Genomic DNA, 21,377 nt, shown 5'->3' with positions numbered 1-21,377 from the left:
ATATATATATATATATATATATATATATATTACCAGCTATGCACGTTACACATTCTAGGAGATAGCGTTAGTATACCACGAATATTTGCCCTACTTCCTAACACGTTTGATAAAGCCAGTTATGATAGTTTCCAAAATGATTTTATAAATGCGAACGTAATCGGATCCTTGTTTCATTTAGCCAAAAATATTTTCGGAAAAGTATTTGATTTTGACCCTAAAGTGCGCCACCAAAGTAATTCTGAATTCAATACCTTAGTTAAATGTTTTGCATCATTCGCATTTGTTCCCCTTGTAACGTTATTGGTGCCTTTGAGAAACTAGTCGACTATGATGAATTGCCTAAAGACTTGATTTCCTGTTTCGAAAACCATGATAATGGTGGCAGACGATGAGTCGCTCCAACATTTCCTGTGGATATGTGGAATGTTTACAACGGACCTTGAATAATTTACCACACACCAACAATTGTGTAAAAGGGTTTCATATGTTTTTCAAATTTCTGTCAAAAAACACCCACCCAAATAGTTAAAATTGATCTCGAACGTGGCGAAGCATCTGACATGAAGAAAAGTACAATGATATTCAGGTAGGAATACAAAGGGTTGTTTCGATGTATGATTTTCAGCGTAAATTTCACTGTTTTCGAAGCATTGCAATGAACTTGCATTCATTCTAAACTGGAAATAAAGCTTTATTTTATTTTCTTTTGAATATCCGGTGAAATTGCATGATTTTGAAATAAGTCGTAATTTGCATTAATTTTACCTTGAAACTTTATTTTCCCTTATATTTACTATTTTGAATACATTAGTGAACTTCCAATCATTTTGAAAATGTATTGTACCTTCAATTAATTTTACCTTATTTTCCTGTCTAGAATGAATAAACTATCAATTTAAAATGCCCTTTTATTCTCATACATCAGATCATTCTGCGGCAAAAATTCCTTGCGACAGAAAGACCTTGGGGCATAATTCCGTATGGCAGAAAGCCCGTGGCGAGAAGTCCTACGGCGAAAACTCCTGCGGCAAAAATTCCGACATCCATTCTGCGCTAGAGGGGATAACTATTCATGTGTGGTGTGTGTGTGCGCGCGCGCGCGTATGTGTATGTTTTTTTTTTTTTCTTTGAAAATGTTGAAGTAAACTTACAGCGACGTCATCAATGCATCAGAGTAAGAAGTCTTATGGAAGTCATACCTTTCGTTTTAGACTTCATCAACTCTATCCAGAACTTCATTTAAAAGTCAATGGATTCTGATCAAAGGAATTACACCAAAGCGATGAATTAATTAGCTTGATTTGCACTGGACCGGAATTGCTAGCATTTCTGTGAATTTCATAATGGTCGCATTAAGGAATGTGAATATTAAAGGAATGTCCGTAAGATTTTTTAATGTAGTAACTCCATTGGAATTCTAGGTAAAGTAATTGGATTATGCTTAATCAACTGACGATCTAAAAGATATTAGATTTCTGTATTTTGTCGAATGCGAGAGCAGGGTTCAAACGCTGTTGCAAATCATTAGTCACAGGAGCTCTGTACCTGGAAATGTGATGCGTTGGGAATTCTCTGAGTGTTTTCCTGATTTATAATGGTATCTGATGTAGTTTGAAAATCATACCTATAACGATTGACTTTAGTTTAAATTTATACTCACTGACATAGGATAACAAAAGCATGCTTAAAAAGGAAGATTTTAATTAAAATTTTAACCCATGGAAATATGATGATCCTATTGGTCAATCCGGTACTAGCTCGAATTGTCCCTCGCAAACATAGGAAGGAATGTAGTTAAATGTTGATTTTTAGCGAAACACTCTGTCATATGAAAAGTCAGTTACTCTCCTTGATAGACTATAATTTAGGACAATTACTGTTTATTATCAATGAAAACCTTTTGAACTTGGTATTTATAAAGAAGCGGCAAAACGCTATCAAATATCGAGAGTGCTGGGTAAAAAAAATCAATATTTCTTAAACTTTGCCTTCCGACACCAAGAAAAATAAGTTAAATTTGCATACAATCCTTCATTGATATTAAAGGGATTAATATAAATTTATAGTAAAGGAAATTTAAACCTGAAAGCCCTTAACAAAATCCATTTAGTATGCTTTTAAGAGTCAAATTCAATCTCTCTCTCTCTCTCTCTCTCTCTCTCTCTCTCTCTCTCTCTCTCTCTCTCTCTCTCTCTCTCTCTCTCTCTAATTTGGGAGCGAATTTATGCACAGGTAAAAATCTTAGTTGAGATGTTTTTATAAAGAAGAAAAACTAAATGTACGAAGTTAACTCTCTAATTTATGACAAAAATTATATGGTCAGATTTTTTAAATTCATCAAATCTTTATAAAAAAAAATTCTCGGAGAGATACCCTTGGTTGGTTTTCCCTTAATCAAAAAACAAACAAACAAACAAACACACATTTATTAACTATTACCATACACCTTGTGCATTTAACTAGATATTTATAAGACCTCTGCCGCCTTTCACCTCATAAAGACTCAACATACTTCGCCCACAGTTCTCTGGTACTTTTGCCCCATGCAGATACGTTACCTACCTTCGTCAGACACACAATCATGGTTTCCAATACCATACAGTAAGCTCTAGCTTGTCAGCCAATAAGATTTGTGAGCCTCGCAATTTATGAATTACATATTACCTTCCTTACTTTGACACCCATTAAATCTGTACGCAATCTTAGATTACTCAAGTCCTTCATATCTTCCTTCAATAGGTTCTGCTATTCATGTATCCCCCCAAATTGAACAATCTTCAAATTATTTACTAACTAAAAAACTATTACATTATTTTCAGACGACAACTCTGCAATTGCATATTCTTTTTATGATAACTATTTGCTCATTAGTATTTCCCTCCGGATTTGCTTGTTTTGGATCAACTTCTCTTACATTAAAAACTACATTATAACCTGATTTTTTTCTCTTTCACATATTATAGAATACCGTGATTTCGTAATAAGACATCTTTTGACCTTGCAATTACTGAACTACCAATCCAATTTATTCGGTGGTTGTTTTCACTTAAATGAATGAATATTGGATTAGATGTCTGCTCAGTTTTTACATAATATTTATGCTGGCTTAACCTTACTTCTAAGCCCTTGCTCGACTGTCCGAGATAAAATGAGGGACAATCCATACATGGAATTTTATATATTATGTTGTTGCTTTCTCTGGGGCCATTTTTTATTAACATTCCTTTTAAAAGTAAGGTCAAGCCAGCATAAATATTCAGTAAAATCTTGGCAAACATCTAATGCAATATTCATTCATTTAAGTGAAAACAAACACCGAATAAATTGGATTGGTAGTTCAGTAATTGTAAGATCAAAAGATGTCGTATCACAGAATCTTTTAGAATCTGCTTTAATACAACTTACTTCTCATTGTAATTTCAATATTAGCCGTGGCCTGTTTCATTTAGACCCTTGTATTTGTAACATGTTTAAGAATAACCTCAAAGATATAATTACAGACTTAAATAAAAATTAGTTGCCTTAGAGATATTTTCGTAGTATATGTATGTTTAATATGTATTGTGAATATGTATTGTGAATATGTTTTTGTTTACCAAAGTTCTCAATAGCGGTCACCTATAATAATCCTTTAATTGTCTTGCCCTTGTATCTGAGCAGTTTGTCTTAAACTTTTAATTGTAACCATGTTTTTGCTTGTTTGGGAGGATTACTCATCTTCCAGGTGTGTCAGATTCTAGGTACTAATCTCTTTATAATCCGTATGTGTCAGTTTTATGATCTTTCTTGTATCGTCATTTATTCATGTATGTCAGTTCATCTGCTAAGTAAAGGACGTTTGAACGTCGAAAGATCTCGCGGATACTCTGTTGTTTATTCGTGGCATATAACGTTATTTATGGATTTATCACGTTCCTAACTTTCGTGAGTCAGTTATACATACATACATGCATACATACATACATATATCTATATATATATATATATATATATATATATAATATATATATATATATATATATATATATATTATATATATATATATATATATATGCATGTGTGTGTGTGTTTGTCTGTGTGTGCATAAAAAACGTACTTTCTTTACCTTAACAGTTTGCTTGTAATTCTATAGCTTAAAATTGAGAGAACCTCATCTATTGAATAAAGATTATATGGGCCACATATAAAATTGTAGTACTTCATGTCATGTAGTTCTGCAATTAAGGTCGAAAATATAACTAAATTCCACAAAGTAAATTTTCTAGCTTCTACTGATCTCAACAATTTGAGAGTTTGAAGTAGAGTAGTTAAATGTCTGTTTTAATCGTTTTGAAGATGAACAAATCTCCATAATCGTACTGTGACTGACGCATTTTACACTATCCACTAAATTATACAGCCACCTAACTAAACACAGCTAACTTTTAGCATAAGCTAACCTGAGGTGGCGGGAGTAGACTAGGACATCTTTGGTAACATGGGTTAAATATAGGCACCTCTTGAATTAAGATAGCTTCACTCCACTTCAAGCTGACAACTGGAATTAACTCTGAAAAAGCGAAATATTTCATATTATTTTAACCTTCAAATTCCAAAATTAATATTTATGCAAACAGAGGTCATTATGTTTATATATTCCGACAATCTTGAATTTTTCATCGAGTCAGCATCTTGTAATAAGTTTTGTGCTTCATATCTTTTCTGAGAAGGTAATTTAATCTTCCGATTCAAAAGCAGTGCACAGTATTTTAAGTAATATGAAAGCAAAACAAAGAATGTCCTGTCAAAAATGAAATGACATGATGAAAACAACGAAAAATCGTGCAAAAAACGAATATTGATTATAATAAATTCTCTAAACCAATATATGTTGAAATTGACTGGTTTTTTAAGGTTTTGATCCAGTGAAAAATAACATAAAACTAAAACTTGCTCAGATACTTGTATAAAGTCACCAGAAAAATTAAAAAAGCCCCATGATTCCGCCATGGGGAATTTCATATTTTACCCCAATTCAAAATGGCGGCAGCTGCCATGCGGTAAAAATTCTGATACACCCAAAATGGACCTTTTTAGCTTATTTGTAAAGTAATTTAATGGAGATTCATTTTCATCACGACAATCATGTCCCTGAAATTACTACATTTCAAAGTACATGCTGTTAAGACTGTTTTTCATTGGTACTTGCATCATAATTTATGACTAACTGTCTTATCTATCTTTCAACTGGCAGTAAAAATTAGATGAAGGACTCCACAAAATATGTTATGTAAGAGTGGATTCACAGAAGAAATCTCAGTAGTTGTGGTTCACCAGGTTGATCAGAGTTACTGGAAAAAGAAACTTGGAAGATTGGAAGTACTATTTACAACAAACTGAAGGCACTGACAAAAATATTCTTGTTCATCATGATTACCTTCGAAGGTTTGTGGTGTAACGAAAGCAATGTGATGAGGGAACGTTTCCAGTAAAAAATTTCAGATTATCTTTAGAAATGTCATTTAACCGGAAATTACAATGTTTTTTTTTAGTGTGGAGAAAATGCTGACTGGCAACACAGAGATACAGAAAAGATTAAGAAAGTTATGACATTACCTCTTTGAGCGCCTATCATTCATTCATTCTATCATTCATCTTGCATTGCTAAGTGTATTCTGAAAAAAAGCAACAGCCAAGAAGAGGGGAAGACCTGTAGATTCAGATAAGGCAGATGGTTTCAACAAAATATACAGTTAGCTAGAAGAAATTAGTGATGGTGAGATACATACTTTCAAAGAAATCCATGGCAAAATGGTTGAGTTGTGTGAAAGCAAATGCATTTATTCTAAAGAAATTTGAAACCATCGCTAAAAGACCACCACAAGGAACATGTTTACTTTATTGAATTTGCTGGAAGAAGATATGCTTGAGTGGTGCTCCGCTGGTGATGGATCTGTGGAAGTTGGTGGGCTGAGGGAGGCTGAGTCATTTATATGGACTGGCTGGCAAAAATAACCAGCATACCCCGGTGTTGATAAGGAATTCTCTGTCTGACCCTTCCCAAATCCCCAATTGAAGTAGCATATTCCCTCTGGTGGTTTGTCTTTCTTTTGTCTGGTCTTCCCCTTGCTGAATTGTTTTGGGAAGTTTTGTCTGTGGATGGGGCCGGGGGGAGGGGGTGTGGTCCCTCTGGCTACAATCAGGTTCCATGCTGGTTGGCTGCTGGGCCCGTCGTGTTGCTGCTGTTGTTGTTGGTGGCTGTGTGGGCTCCTTTGTATTGTGGGCCATGTGCACTGCATCAACCAATTGCAGGTTTTTCAATTAGCATAGTGGAGGCAGTGGGCATGGCCGCCACTGTTTGGCAGGGTAGTTTTATGAAGAGGACCTCTCTCACAAGGTCAAGGGTTGACTTAGGTTGGTTGTTTGGGGTAGGTAGTATTATGATCTACCACAACTGCTTGTAGACATATGATATCCGCTCGTCTCCTATGGCTGTCCCCACATTGTCAAAAAATTTCTTGGCACTTAAGTTGATGTCATGCTGAGGGATAATTTCAGCTGATCCTTCAGCAATTCATAGGTGACAGGTTTTTGAAGTTCTACAAGCCATCCTACGATTGCTCTAAAACTTTATCTGGTGGAAATTCAAGGATAGTGTCTACTTTATGTGCTGAGGAGGTCATTTTCTTCTGGGTTGTGGGGTGTGAAGAGAGGAAGAAGTATGGAGGCAAAAGTGAGAGTAAGAGGCAGAGCCAGCAATACTTACTAATTTATTCAGACAAAAAAATGCAGGTCAATATCTCTTGCAGGCAGAAATATATTGCCTGACACTTAGCGAACAAAAACAGAGATCACAACACAATCATTTGTTTATGTTGAGTAGACTTTAACAACACAGCAACACTCAAGAGAGTGCAGCAATGGCAGGAGTATCAGTTGAAGTCACACTCGTTAGGCACCAGGTAGATGCAGGGATATAAGTCTCTGTAGACTTAGATAACACAGCAGCACTCACAACGGTGTGGCAATGTCAGTAATGTCAGTGAAAGTGGCACTCGTTGGGCACCACGTATTCACTCACAAAGATGCAGCTATGGCAGGAGTTTCAGCGAAGATGGCACTCGTTAGGTACCTGGCAGGTGCATGAATACAAGTCTTTGAAGACTGTGACACCACAATGGCACTCAAAAAAGCATGATAACAGCAGAAGTGTCAGCGAAGATTGTACTCATTGAATGGTCTTTGTTGCATCTGAATGCAGCCATCAAATAGACAACCACCCCCTTCTACTTTTGGGAAATGAGGTGGATTGCTTGGGTGAGAGGAGGTGGTCCTGACCAGGAGCATGGACAGTCTTACAAGACGTAGGGTTGTGCTCAGCAAACATGGTAACACTTAACAGGACAATGATAGTCCCTTACAAACTCAGGTCACAGATGAAACAGATCAAGGCATACAGATTGTAGCAACAGTCTCTTACAGACTCAGGTCATGGTTAAACAAAGCTTTAAGCACTCAACAATGCATCCTTAGTCCCTTCTGGACTCTGGTACAGATGTTCCTAAGAATGTAGAATTACTCGAAAGTTACATCAATAATGCTTCTCAAAAGCATTGAGGTGCTCTACAAGGCAGAAATGTGGGGGGAGTTGGGGGGATGGCATGGTTTTCTATAAAATAACAACACCACAATGTTCAAACATCAATAACCCACAGAAATTACCTAAAACACAACTACACACAGCTCAAAACACACTCAAATGTGAAAATCATGTCAACACAAAAAGTTGATATAATGAATGAGTATCTGCAAGACTCAGCTAACGAACACTTATTGATTCTGCACCATACACTCACACAACTTGTGACACTTCTAGTTAAAGTTTCAACCTATCCAACTATACAGTTGTAACATCTACCACAGGGTTTGTTAATAAGGTCAACCAAGAAGGCTAGTTGTAAAGCAATCTTTTGTAATTTTGTGACATATACTTACAAAGACTACACATGCACACAAATTTTCTCTATTGTTAACGGTAGGTTCCAGGGTCACTTGCACGACTGTTGGAGGTTAGTCAGATGACATTTTTGTGGTAAAGGAAAGGCCAAGCGCCAGCACATACATGGCACTCTTTTATCCGTTTCCCAGGGCCAATGGGTCTCGAGTAGCTGTATTGTGAAAGATTTCTAAGTCACTGATTGGAACAGAGAGAATATTAATATATCTGCAATTAGACAACACTCTCTGGCTTACATGTCTGCCCCACACACACCTGTATTTAATATCAAGCAAAATGGGCATCCCTAAAGCTTGTATACTAGCAAGCTAATAAAAAAGAAGTGTAAACATTTTCACTTTGAATGAGCATGATCTGTCAAAGGGCAAAAGGTTGTGAGGTCAAGTAAACATTAGGCAAGCACAAGAATTCATATATGATTCAAGTAATCGAATGACACATTCAGGGGAAAATTAATTTCTTTAAAGTGTGACTTGACAACTCCCGTACTGAATGAAAGAGTAAGTAGACAAAGTGTTTTCTGAGCGAGGAGCAGCTGTCAATAAGAGTTGCCAGAAACTATTTTCTTAATGTAATAGATATTATAAGTTTTCACTGGAAGTTGCACTCACTTGGTTCATTAAATCACTAACACTGATATCACTGGTCTTTCTAAACATTAGTAGATCAACTAAGACCAGCAGTCTCATAAACAATACTGCGACCGCACTGGGTAATACAGCAGGTAAACATGAATTTACAACTATACTTTCAAGTTACGCGTGGATATACAAACCAGTGATTATAAAACACTCAAACTTTACCAAAAAAAAGTACTAACATGGCTGTTGATGTTAAATAAATATTGCCATTAGAGCTTGTGAGAACAGCTATAACTCAGATTAGCCAGTTGTAACTGATTCGCCAGTTGACTTAGTTATAAGACAATATAATTTCAATTGCAAAATGGGACTGCAGCTTATACCAGAGCTACAATTATCCTGGCAAGGTCACCACTGTCATGTCGTAGGATGGCTGGGAAAATGGAAATGAATGACTAATTTGTACCAAAGAGCATTATGAAATATGACTCAGTTTGCCACCTACCAGTGAAGGGAAAGGAAGGTTCCTTAGTGATATTGAATTACCAATATCAACTAGGGGTAGGAAGTATACTTAGAATGTTCACTAAAATCCATATAATTCATTAAAGAGATCAGAAAAATATTTAAAGGGACTAACACTAGAGCTCCGTGGCACTCTCAGTTACAGTAACAGGTAACAAACACGAAACAATGTGCCACAATACTGCAGTTATATACACTAACCAAAATGGTTAAATACATAAAGTCAGAATTGAGAAGGGATCAGGAAGCTTGCAAGGATATGTTACAAGGATAAACTGTAGCACACTCTTCACACTGGGTTCTTAGAACACTTGATTGGATATGGAACTGGTAATGTCATGTGAGTGAGGCCACTGATCTACAATTGGTCTCAACCCAGGGAGTATGTGGTGAGAGAAGGAGATGTGCTTCTGGTTACAAGTTCATGGCACAGAGGATCATCAGCGACAGTATGCACAACCACCTTTCTCAAGGGTGCAACATCAAAGGGAGTTGGGGTACGGAATTCTCGTCAAGTCCTCAGGTACCGCCAGGAAACAGGTGCTTAAATGGACAGACCAATGATCAACAACATTTCTACTGATACAGGGGGAGTGTCATCTATACAACATGTGCATCCAGAAGCGTTCCTCTCTCCTTGACTCGAACTCCTGGTACTATGCCATACGGCAGCAATGCCACTCTACATACCGGACAATGGGCAATAGAGTCATTGTCTTCTTGTTTTGACTGCATATGGCTAGCCCATTTTTTTAGATCCCAACAGGATGCTTCGAAGTTTCCAATTATCTGAAATAGAAATCACATATATCTGTACTACAAAACACGAAAAAGGAATATAAGGCATATATCGTTTTAGAGTTGAGAGCAACAAAAGAATAAATTAGGGAGGTAAACTACATAAGAATTGCAAGAGTCAGGTCAAAGGAAAACTAATTTCTGGGATGCAAGGGCAAAGGGCAAAAAGGTGAAGACTACTTATGACCTTGGGTATTATTTTATAAGGTAGGTGAAAAGGTTAACCTGCTTGGCTTTCGCTTTATGCCAGATGGGAAATCCTAAAATGATCTTCAGTGCAGTCAATCCTATTTTTCCTAAATCTACATAGGAGACATGTCACAGACATTTAGGGACTTCTTTATGATATTGGGGAAAGGTGTTTTTGAAAACAACTTTACTTTTATTGTTCCCAAAGCTCTAGAATATTTTCCAAAATTCTGTTACTTTCGAACTCCTAAATTTTCAAAGGAGGGAAAAGGAAATAAAAATTATAAAACAAACGCAAAATATGACGCTTGTGAATATATATTGTGACGAAGTGCCAAGTATCTGGTTACTACACTTACCAATCATTAAATGAGTACCTCACAACAGCCAGACGCCTGAACCTCCATCACAGGTACTAAACGACTGAATACTCTAAAGGCAACAGTGATACCTTAAACAATTTACCAGTATTGCAGAAAATCAGACTAACTCACTTCAAGTAAATTGAAGGAAAACAGCTCAGTTACCACTCCATGTCTCTACCTACCATAAACATAATCATACAAATACTGGTGAAAAAGAAAAACCTTATAAAAATTTTAAATACAAAAATTTATTATTAAACTCAGAACTATAAGCGAAATTCACAATATCAAGGAAAATTACTGTTACTTGAAAACAAAGCAAAGTTTAATCAATTCTTGAATTAATTAAGTAAAATTAGATCAAAATTAATTCATCACAAAATTCAAGAAAATTAATTCAATCAAAATTCAAAAGCGTTAGGTAATAATTAAAATAACTCTAAGAAATCTGAAATCTACAAGTTACAAGTGACCAATTTCGTTACGTTAATATGAAGTATGGCAAGGGAGAGAGCGAGAGAGAGAGAGAGAGAAATAAGGTTCCTTTCTCAACTTTTCTTAAATTTCTGAATCTTTCATTGTAGTACTCTTGGGTCATCTGGTAAACTTGTAGCACACTGTATTTAAGTACCTTGTAGTCTTTACACTGATCAGCTGTTAAGGCTAGATAAGCACTTCTCTCTTTACCAGTTAAGGCACTTTGTAGCAAAACTGACCATTTATCTACTGGCCATCCCATACCTGAAGCCGTTTTCTCAGTGATAAAAATAACTCATCTGGAGCTTCTTCAGTAAACTTGGGGATTAACTTCTGTACTCTCACTACATCAAATACAGGGTCTTGATTACCTTGGCAAGAGTTAGATGGTGTTACAGGTAATGTGGATCTAGCTCTTATCAATTCCATCTCTCTTTTATGTCTTGCAATTTCTCTTTCCTCTTTTATCCTTTCTCCTTCCTCTTCTGCTACTTTTTCTTCTTCTCTTTCTCTTCTATCTCTTTTCTCTCTGTCTTCTCTTTCTCTTTCAGCTTGCATTTTCAGCTTCATCAAATTCTTTTCTGCTTTAATGGGTCTAAGCTCTAACTCTGCATCACTTTTCTCTTTCTTTTCTCCTTGCGTATTAATAAGATCAGCACGTGCTACATTCAACAACTCTTGAGCCAATTCTAACCCATTTTCATCAGTTATTCTACCAGAATCTATCAATGATTCCATAGCAATACATCTTATTAATGCCTTTACCATACTAGTAGACACATAACCACCACATGCCACTGCTAAAGCACTCCACTGTGCTTTAGTCAGAGTGGTTTCAGATAACACTGGATGGAAGGGGCTGCTAAAAATTCCTGAACCTTGAACTGAGCCATTTTCTCTAAGTTATCAACTTACAATTCAATACAATAAATGCAGAACAAAAACTATATGGTCACTCTCCTTACAAAATATATCCCTAACACCACCAGTATATACAGGAGTGATAATGAAATCTGTTTTCCCGGGTCTGGGAACCAGCAATACTTGTGATGAAGTGCCAATTATCTGGTTACTACACGTACCAGTCATTAGATGAGTACCTCACAACAGCCAGACACCTGAACCTTCATCACAGGTACTAAACAACTGAATACTCAAAAGGCAACAGTGATACCTTAAACAACTTACCAGTATCGCAGATAAGGGCATCACTCCATCAACAACTTTAAAAGTCTAAGTACTTCCCTGGTTCTAACTCCCTTCAAGTAAATTGAAGGAAAACAGCTCAATTACCACTCTATGTCTCTACCTACCATAAACATAATCATATAAATACTGGTGAAAAAGAAAAACCTTATAAAAATTTTAAATACAAAAATTTATTATTAAACCCAAAACTATGAGTGAAACTCACAATATCAAGTAAAATTATTGTTACTTGAAAAAAAGCAAAGTTTAATCAATTCTTGAATTAATTAAGTAAAATTAGATCAAATTAATTTATCACCAAATTCAAGAAAATTAATTCAATCAAAATTCAAAAGTGTTAGGTAATAATTAAAATTTGGAAATTAATTCACAAGTGCTAAACAACAATGGAACTTGAAAAGAATTCTAAGTAAATGCAAATTAATTCACAAGTGTTAAATTCAATTAAATATGCAACAATTAATTAATGGAAAAAAACGAAGTTCATCAACTTGTGAATGCAAATGAAAACGCAGAAAAAATTGGAAAATACCAACATTGCAAAAAAAAAAAAAAAAAAAAATCACACAATATAAAAAAAAAACAAACACTTCAAGAAGAAAAAATGGATAATGCACAAAAAATAAACCCTTCAATAAGAAAAAAATGAAACAAACACAAAACAAAAAAATTTTCAATGTGTAAAAATTTAAATTGTTTCACTCAAACCATTGTAACTACTGGTTGCAACTAATAAAAATAAAACACTATACCTTGGTACCAATTTTCTTTCTGCTGCAGCTTGTTTCACAATTTCACCACACAATATTTCTCAAATGAAAATAAAAGGGGCCATTACACACTTGTACAATGTTTGTTCAGATTCCACAAAAAGCACTAAATAATGCTAAATAACTCTAAAAAATATCAAATCTGAAATCTACAAGTTACGAGTGACCAATTTCTTTACGTCAATTAATATGAAGTATGGCGAGAGAGAGAGAGAGAGAGAGAGAGAGAGAGAGAGAGAGAGAGAGAGAGAGAGAGAGAGAGAGAGAGACCTGAATGCAAGGAATTCAAAATCTATAATATCTGCTTTCATTTCACTTGGGAGCTGGGGAGTAGATTTTACACAAAACGTTTTGGGCAAGCAAAAGATGATGCAATCCTTCTAGAAGTTTCTAATGTGACGTAACTTTACAGAAAAATCATGAAATCTACAGGTGGCTATTCTGCAAAGACGTACGAGTATGAAACGAGTCATGAACATACTCTGCTCAACGAAGACTTACTCGATCGAAGCAAAAGCCCCCATCAGATGTGATGACAGGAATCCAAAACACAAAGGAGATCTCGATATCTCTAATCAAACCTGTTGACAGGTTTGGAAAACAAAGCAGAGACTTCGGGGTTTCTTAAACTTGATGCGATGACATAATAGGGAAACAATCTATCTGGAATGGACAAAGTTAATATCTCTCTCTTTCTTTTCATACTACGTTATATGCTTTTTTGCATTATGTTATGCGAAATCTGAACATACATTTTAGACATGTGTGAAGCCATGCATTGGACATTGTACCCCTAGCAGTACCGTGCAGACTCAGGCCCGCAGGGCACCTGCGGGGCACCCACTCTGCATTTTCCTCCGTGCACGGGCGATCACCCGTGGCTGGTGACACCCGCACCGTGTAAAAGACTATATTGAAAACATCAGTAATTAGTTTAAGCGCGGATGCAGGTAGCGCCCGCCCCGTGTGAAAGGGGCCTAAGACCACTCTTCTGTTCACAACCCTTTTAATAATTCTTTTTCTCCCTCTGGCAACAGCTTGATTAATCTGCAGGTTTTGGTGCCCTCCATCGGCTGCTTGTATAACCTGAAGCCATTGGCTTCCTAGAACAGAGACCGCACAAAGCAGACAGAGGGATAAGGCAGAGGGGTGAAGCAGATTCGTGGGCAAGAGAGAGCGAGTTAGGGAGTGTCCATCTGGCAAAGCCTTACTTGGCTGACGAAATGGGAAAAATATATGATACCTCCCCAACTTAGGAGTCATTTCAACCCTAGATGGGTTGCAATGCTAAAATAGAATTATTTTGGCAATAAAGTAATTATCTTTCTCTTCCCTTTGGGAAATCTGGTCTTATAAGACTTAGATAGCATGAATTTTGCTGCAGTCAAGTGATATACACCTACACTTTATTGACTCGCAGCTAATAGCTATACATAATTTGCCTTTGGGCATAATGCATGGTGATTTTACTAAAAGACAATTGCTTAATCTTTTCTTGGAAAAGTCCCTTAAATTACCAGTGAGCAATATTAAATCAAAAGGCAATACTCTAATATTATATGGAAGGATTACAAATATTACTTGGCCCAGGCTTATTTATACTTAAAAGATTAGGTAATAAACTTACCATAAGGATTTGAACTAACTGAAATGCTAACTAATTAACTAATCGTAATAATTGAGTATGTAATTCCATCTCACCAAACATTAATTTGTCTAACCTTATTCTAGAAGGGTTAGTAGTGTACTTAATTCTGACATGTATAAATACTGTCACTTAACCTTAGGCAATTCATGCTATCAATTGTCCTTGAAGGGGTGGTACATATGCATTTCACAGAGGTATTAGCGACCTCGATTTTGTTAGACAATTGACCCCATGCCATTAGTGTGTACACAGCTATGATTGAATTCCTTAGTATGTATAATTAACATTTATTGGAGCAGTATGCATTCTTTTCTGTGGAGAATAATAACATAAAAATAAGAATTTCTCCTGAGGAAACATCATTGCACATTAAAAGATAGAACTAAGAAAATGAATGGATGATTCTCAGTAGAGCATAAACAAAATATCACAAATAACAGACACTATGGTGAATTATCACATCACCCATGTAGCAACCAAACAGTATGAAAATAGTGCCATGCTTTAAACAATATTGCCCTAGTAGGATAGGCTATGTTAACTATATATAGCATTCTTGTAAGATATAACTGAGTCTAGTATCCTTAAATGAATATGGTGCCAGAGGTGGCACTTATTGTCATAAGTCTAGAGACTATTAAAAGGGCTTAGATAAAAGTTTGCGTATCCCATCATAATAGTTCTTAACCTTGGATAGGTGCGACGGGTTGTGTGAGTATTTAAAAAAACATAGATTATTGCCTGTGTCGAATCTGGGTGTGATCAACCAGCAGGTGGTCACTCGTCTACAAGCCAAGATTGTGTGCAGAGCTGCACACATCTGCCTCAAGTGCTTCCCCCTTTTCTGAGAATCGATCGGCTCGAGGTTGACCCGCACTTACCTTAAAGAGATAGGTGATCGAAAAGCAAAGTTATTACGTAACTATTTCTCAATGAATAGTGTGCATAGTAATGTGTATTTGTTGTATTCGAAAGTCTGGATGGATGGTGTATCTACATCATGCATCACCTTGGGAGTGGCTGAGATGCCCTATATCTCCATATGGTCCATTTTCTTTCAAGTGCCAAACTGTTTTTTTTTTTTTTTTTTTTTTTTTTTGTTTTTTTTTTTGGGGGGGGGGGAGCAAAAAAGCAAAGTTTTTAAGTAACCCTCGCATATTGAACAATGTTCATGCTAGTAGTGCTTTGTAATATTGGAATATGTCGGAGAATGATGTATCTATTACATGAATCCTTTGTTCATGGCTGACATGCCGCATACAGTCCCCTTCGAGTGCCAATTTTTTTTTTTTTTTTTTTTTTTTTTTTGCAAAAAAGGAACGTTATTACGTACTCAATTCATGTAGGACAGTGTGCCTAATAGCTTATTAGACTAATTTTGTTATATTGGAAAATGTTGTAGGGATGTTTGTGTATCACATGCATGACTCTGGGAGTGGTTGAGGGGCCATATATCGCCAATATTGTCCATTTTCCTCCGTGTGCCAATTACTGCTTTAAAAAAAAAAAAAAAAAAAAAAGCTATTAGGAATACCTCGCATATTGAACAGTGTTCATGCTAGTAGAGATTTGTAATGTTGGAATATGTATTGATCATATGAATGCCGTAGTATGGCCACATGGTCCGTTCCCCTTCGAGTGCCAAATTCTGTTTTTATTTTTTTTCTGCAAAAAGCAAAGTTATTACGTATTGAATTCATGTAGGACAGAGTGAGTAATAGCTAATTAGACTAATTTTTTTATACTGGAAAATGTTGTAGGGAGGCGTGTGTATCACATGCGTGACTCTGGGAGTGGCTGAGATGCCATTTATCGCCAATATGATCCATTTTCCCTCGAGTGCCAATTTCTGTGTTTTTTTTTTTGTTTTTTTTGCAAAAAGAAAAGTTATTAGGTATACCTCGCATATCGAACAGGGTTCATGTTAGTAGAGATTTGTAATGTTGGAATATGTCGGAGGATGATGTATCAATCATATGAATGCCGTAATATGGCCATATGTTCCGTTCCCCTTCGAGTGCCAATTTCTGTTTTTATGTTTTTTTTGCAAAAAGCAAAGTTATTACGTACTCAATTCACGTAGGATAGTGCCCATAATAGATAATAAGTATAGTTTTGTATTATTGGAATATGTTCGAGGATGGTGTATCTACGTTATGTGTGACCTTGGAAGTGGATGAGGTACCATATATCACCATATGGTCCATTTTCCTTCAAGTGCCAATTTCTAGTTTTTTTTTTTTTCTACGTTTTTTTTTTTTTTTTTTTTTTTTTTTTTTTTTTTTGAAAAAAAAACACAGTTATCAGGTAAACCTTGCATATTGAACAGTGTTCATGCTAGTAGAGTTTTGTTTTATGATTGGAATATGTGGGAGGATGGTGTGTTTTATTGCGTGCATCCCACATTGTGTACTTTATTGCAAAATACAAAGTTATAACAACTAAATTCATGTAGGAAAGTGTTTATGATATAACTAAATAGTATGGTTTACTTTTATCATTGGAATATGTAGGAGGATGGTCTGTTTCATCGCATGCATGTCCGGGGCATTGCCTGAGATCCCCCCTAAGTTGTCATATGGTCCAATATTTTGAGTGTCAAATTATGTGCTTTTTGCAAAAGCCAAAGTTATACTAACTAAATTCATGTAGGACTGTGTTTATTTTATATACCCAATTAGTATAGCTGTGTATTTTATTGGAGTATGAGGGAGGATGATATATTTATAACGTGCTTACCTGGGGCACTTGCTGAGATACCCATATTTGGTCATACGTCTGAGTTTCCTTCGAGTGCTCATTCCTAATGTTTTACTTTTTTTTCAGCTATCAGCAATGTCCTCGAAGAGACAAAGACCTCTGGGTGAAGATGTTATCAATCCACTTCTCAATAAATTTGAAAGTGACATTAAGGACTACCTGGAGATTGAGTCAGAAGGCGAGGAGGAGGAGGCAGCCGCCATATATATATATATATATATATATATATATATATATATATATTATATATATATATATATATATATATATATATATATATATATATATATATATATATATATATATATATATATATATTATATATATATATATATATATATGACTGATAAAAATATTCTGTAACAACAAAATTCCATATAATAAAAGGAGCCCATAAAAACACCAAAATATAGAGAGAAAAGTACTATATTTCAGAGACTGGTGTCTCCCTCTTCAGATGATGAGGAGACAGCAGTCTCTGAAATATAATACTTTTCTCTCTATATTTTAGGGTTTTTATGGGCTTCTTTTAATATATATATATATATATATATATATATATATATATATATATATATATATATAGATATATCTATAGTATATATATATATTATATATATATATATATATATATATATATATATATATATATATATATATATATATATATATATATATATATATATATATATATATATATATATATATAGTATATATCTATAATATATATATATATATATATATATATATATATATATATATATATATATATATATATATATATATATATATATATATATATATATATATATATATATATATATATATATATATATATATATATATATATATATATATATATATATATTATATATGTATATATATATATATATATATATATATATATATATATATATATATATATATATATATATATATATATATATGTATATATAAGTCGTATTACATTACCGTAAATTCATATACATACATCAAGCTACAATGTCCTTAAATATCTAATTCGCTCTACCTCGGATTTAATATATTTTCATATATGCTTAACCAAAGGGATTTTTTTTTTTTTTTTCACGATAATAGATTTGCCTGTACCTGGGCGCGAACGCAGGAGACCATTCAAATCCAGGCACGTCAGTGAAACTCTTCCACCCCACCACCGCCTGGATTTGAATGTCTCCTGCGTTCGCGCCCAGGTACAAGGAAATCTATTATCGTGAAAAAAATTCCCCTTCGGTGAAGCATATATGAAAAATATATTAATTCCGAGGTAGAGCGAATTAGATATTAAAGGACATTGTAGGTCAATGATAATATATATATATATATATATATTATATATAATATATATATATATACATTATTATATAAGTATATATATATATATATAGATATATATATATATATATATATATAGATATATATATAATATATTATATATATATATATAGATATATGATATATATATGATGATAATATATAATATATATATATATATTATATATATATATATATATATATATATATATATATATAGATATCCATATATGTATCTATATATATATATATATACTAGTAATTATATATATATACATATATATATATATATAGTATATATATTATATATATATATATATATATATATATATAGATATAGATAATATATGTATCTATATAGAGTATATATATATATCTCATATAATATATATATTATATCGATATATATTATAATATACATATTATAGTTATATACAGAATATTCTAGACTTATGACACCGGTCTTCTTTTTTTAATAATGTCCTGATTAACAACTCATTCCAAAAAAAAAATTTTCTCTCCGTGAGTGAGTCAAGCCAAGTCACAGGTCTTGGGTAATTGCTACACGCATTCACGCCACACCTATCTTTAATGATAATGACAAATGCCCTGCCAGCCGGTGAAAATTTCCCATGAGATATGTAAGTAACCTCTTTTTTTTTTGTAATTTTTTTTACATAAAAGATTGCCAAGTCACAAGTTCAAAAGTTTTGAAAGATTTCTATTTATATAACAGAATATTCTAGACTTATGACACCATGGAAACATACATGCATTGTTATTATTATTATTAATTATTATTAATTATTCATGTAATAATGCATCCCTTATTATTATTATTATTATTATTTTAATAATAATGGAAATAATACTAATAATATCTTGTTTACTAATTGTTCAAAAATAGTACATTATTTAGCTTAAATCATGATAGAATTTAACCTAAATATAGGTATTTAACTTAATTTTACCAGCAGTTTATAACTTTAACATAACTGTTCGTTTTTCCTACCCATTAGAACCTAAAAGGGGCCATTTTTCCCTATGGTTACAACATATATATATATAGATATATAGATATACATACAATTATATATATATATATATATATTATATATATATATATATGATATATATATATCTCTATCTATATATATATATATATAGATATCTATATATATCTATATCTATATGCTATCTCTATATAGCTATATTATAGATATTCCCTATATCGATCTATATCATATATATATTCTATATATCTTATATATTCCGATATAATATATATTCTATAATATTATATATATATATATATATATTATATATATATATATATATATAGGTATACATATTAATTATTATATCTATATATAATATATATATATTATACTATATATAATACTATTATATATATATATTAATATATTATATATATTATATAGAATATATATCTTATATATATATATATAATATATACATCTACATTATATATATAATATTATATATATATTATAATATATATAATTAATCTATATTATTATATATCTATAGATATACATACATATATTTATATATAGTATATATATTATATCTATATATAGTATATATCATAATATCTCTATATTATATAGTATAGTATAATATATATATATATCCTTATATATATATAAGATAAATATATATATATATCAGATATATCTATATATATTATATATGTAATATATTATATATATATATATCTATCTTATATATATAATGGTATATCTATATAATATATATATATATAATTATTATATTATATATATATATATAATCTATATATATTCTTTCATATATAATATCTATATCATATATATAATATATATATATATATATATATATAGTATATATATAGCACACACACAGGATATTTCAAAATTAGAGCCCCGCCCTCTACAGCATAATCTAGAATTGATATGAAAAAAAGCGAAAGTATTTCAGAACAGGACTTTTTTTAAGTTTCCCTCTGAATATTTATTATTTTATGTGGCCTCCATCTGCCTGTACCACAGCCTGCATTCCTTAGGGGAATGATTTCACAAATCGCAAAAAAGCTGGGACTCAAACTCCATTTCCCTGAGCACTTCGGTCACCTCTCCACGCAGGTTGTCGAGGCTTGGTATACCATCATAGTTCACTGCGCGTGCTTCAACATGATACTTTAAGATAATACCAAATTTTTCACACACATTAAGGTCAGGGGAGCTATCTGGAAATTCACTTGACGAGAAGGAATCGATATCACTGTTTCAAAGCTGCTCCTGCGTCTAAGGAGCCTTGAAACATGGCGCCTTATCATCCAAAAATGTGACTTCTTCAACAGATAACACATTTTCAAGATCTTTGAGGAAAGGAAATACTACACCAGTAAGCACATTTTCCCTGAAGTATTCACCCTTACATGACCGTCCTTTTTCTTTGATGATCCACATTAACTCAATAACCGTTTTCTACGGGAAGCAGCTTTAGTGCCCCCAGCTGTCAACCAAGAACGCAGGAAGCAAAAATTTAAGCTACGCAGACTGTCAGCAAAAAGTAAAAAAACACAGCATGGCAACTGCCCTCCCTGGGGGCGCTATCTTTTGTGTGCGGTGGGGCTACATTAGCTTTTTTTCAGTTTTTGTATCTTATTCCATATATTTTAACTGATATAAGTGCAGTAACATACATACGGCGTTCCCTTTA

The sequence above is a fragment of the Macrobrachium nipponense genome, chromosome 16, assembly GCF_015104395.2.
Source record: "Macrobrachium nipponense isolate FS-2020 chromosome 16, ASM1510439v2, whole genome shotgun sequence".
Taxonomy (NCBI): Eukaryota; Metazoa; Arthropoda; class Malacostraca; order Decapoda; family Palaemonidae; genus Macrobrachium; species Macrobrachium nipponense.
The sequence above is the reverse complement of the archived record's forward strand: the minus strand, read 5'-3'. Positions refer to the sequence as shown.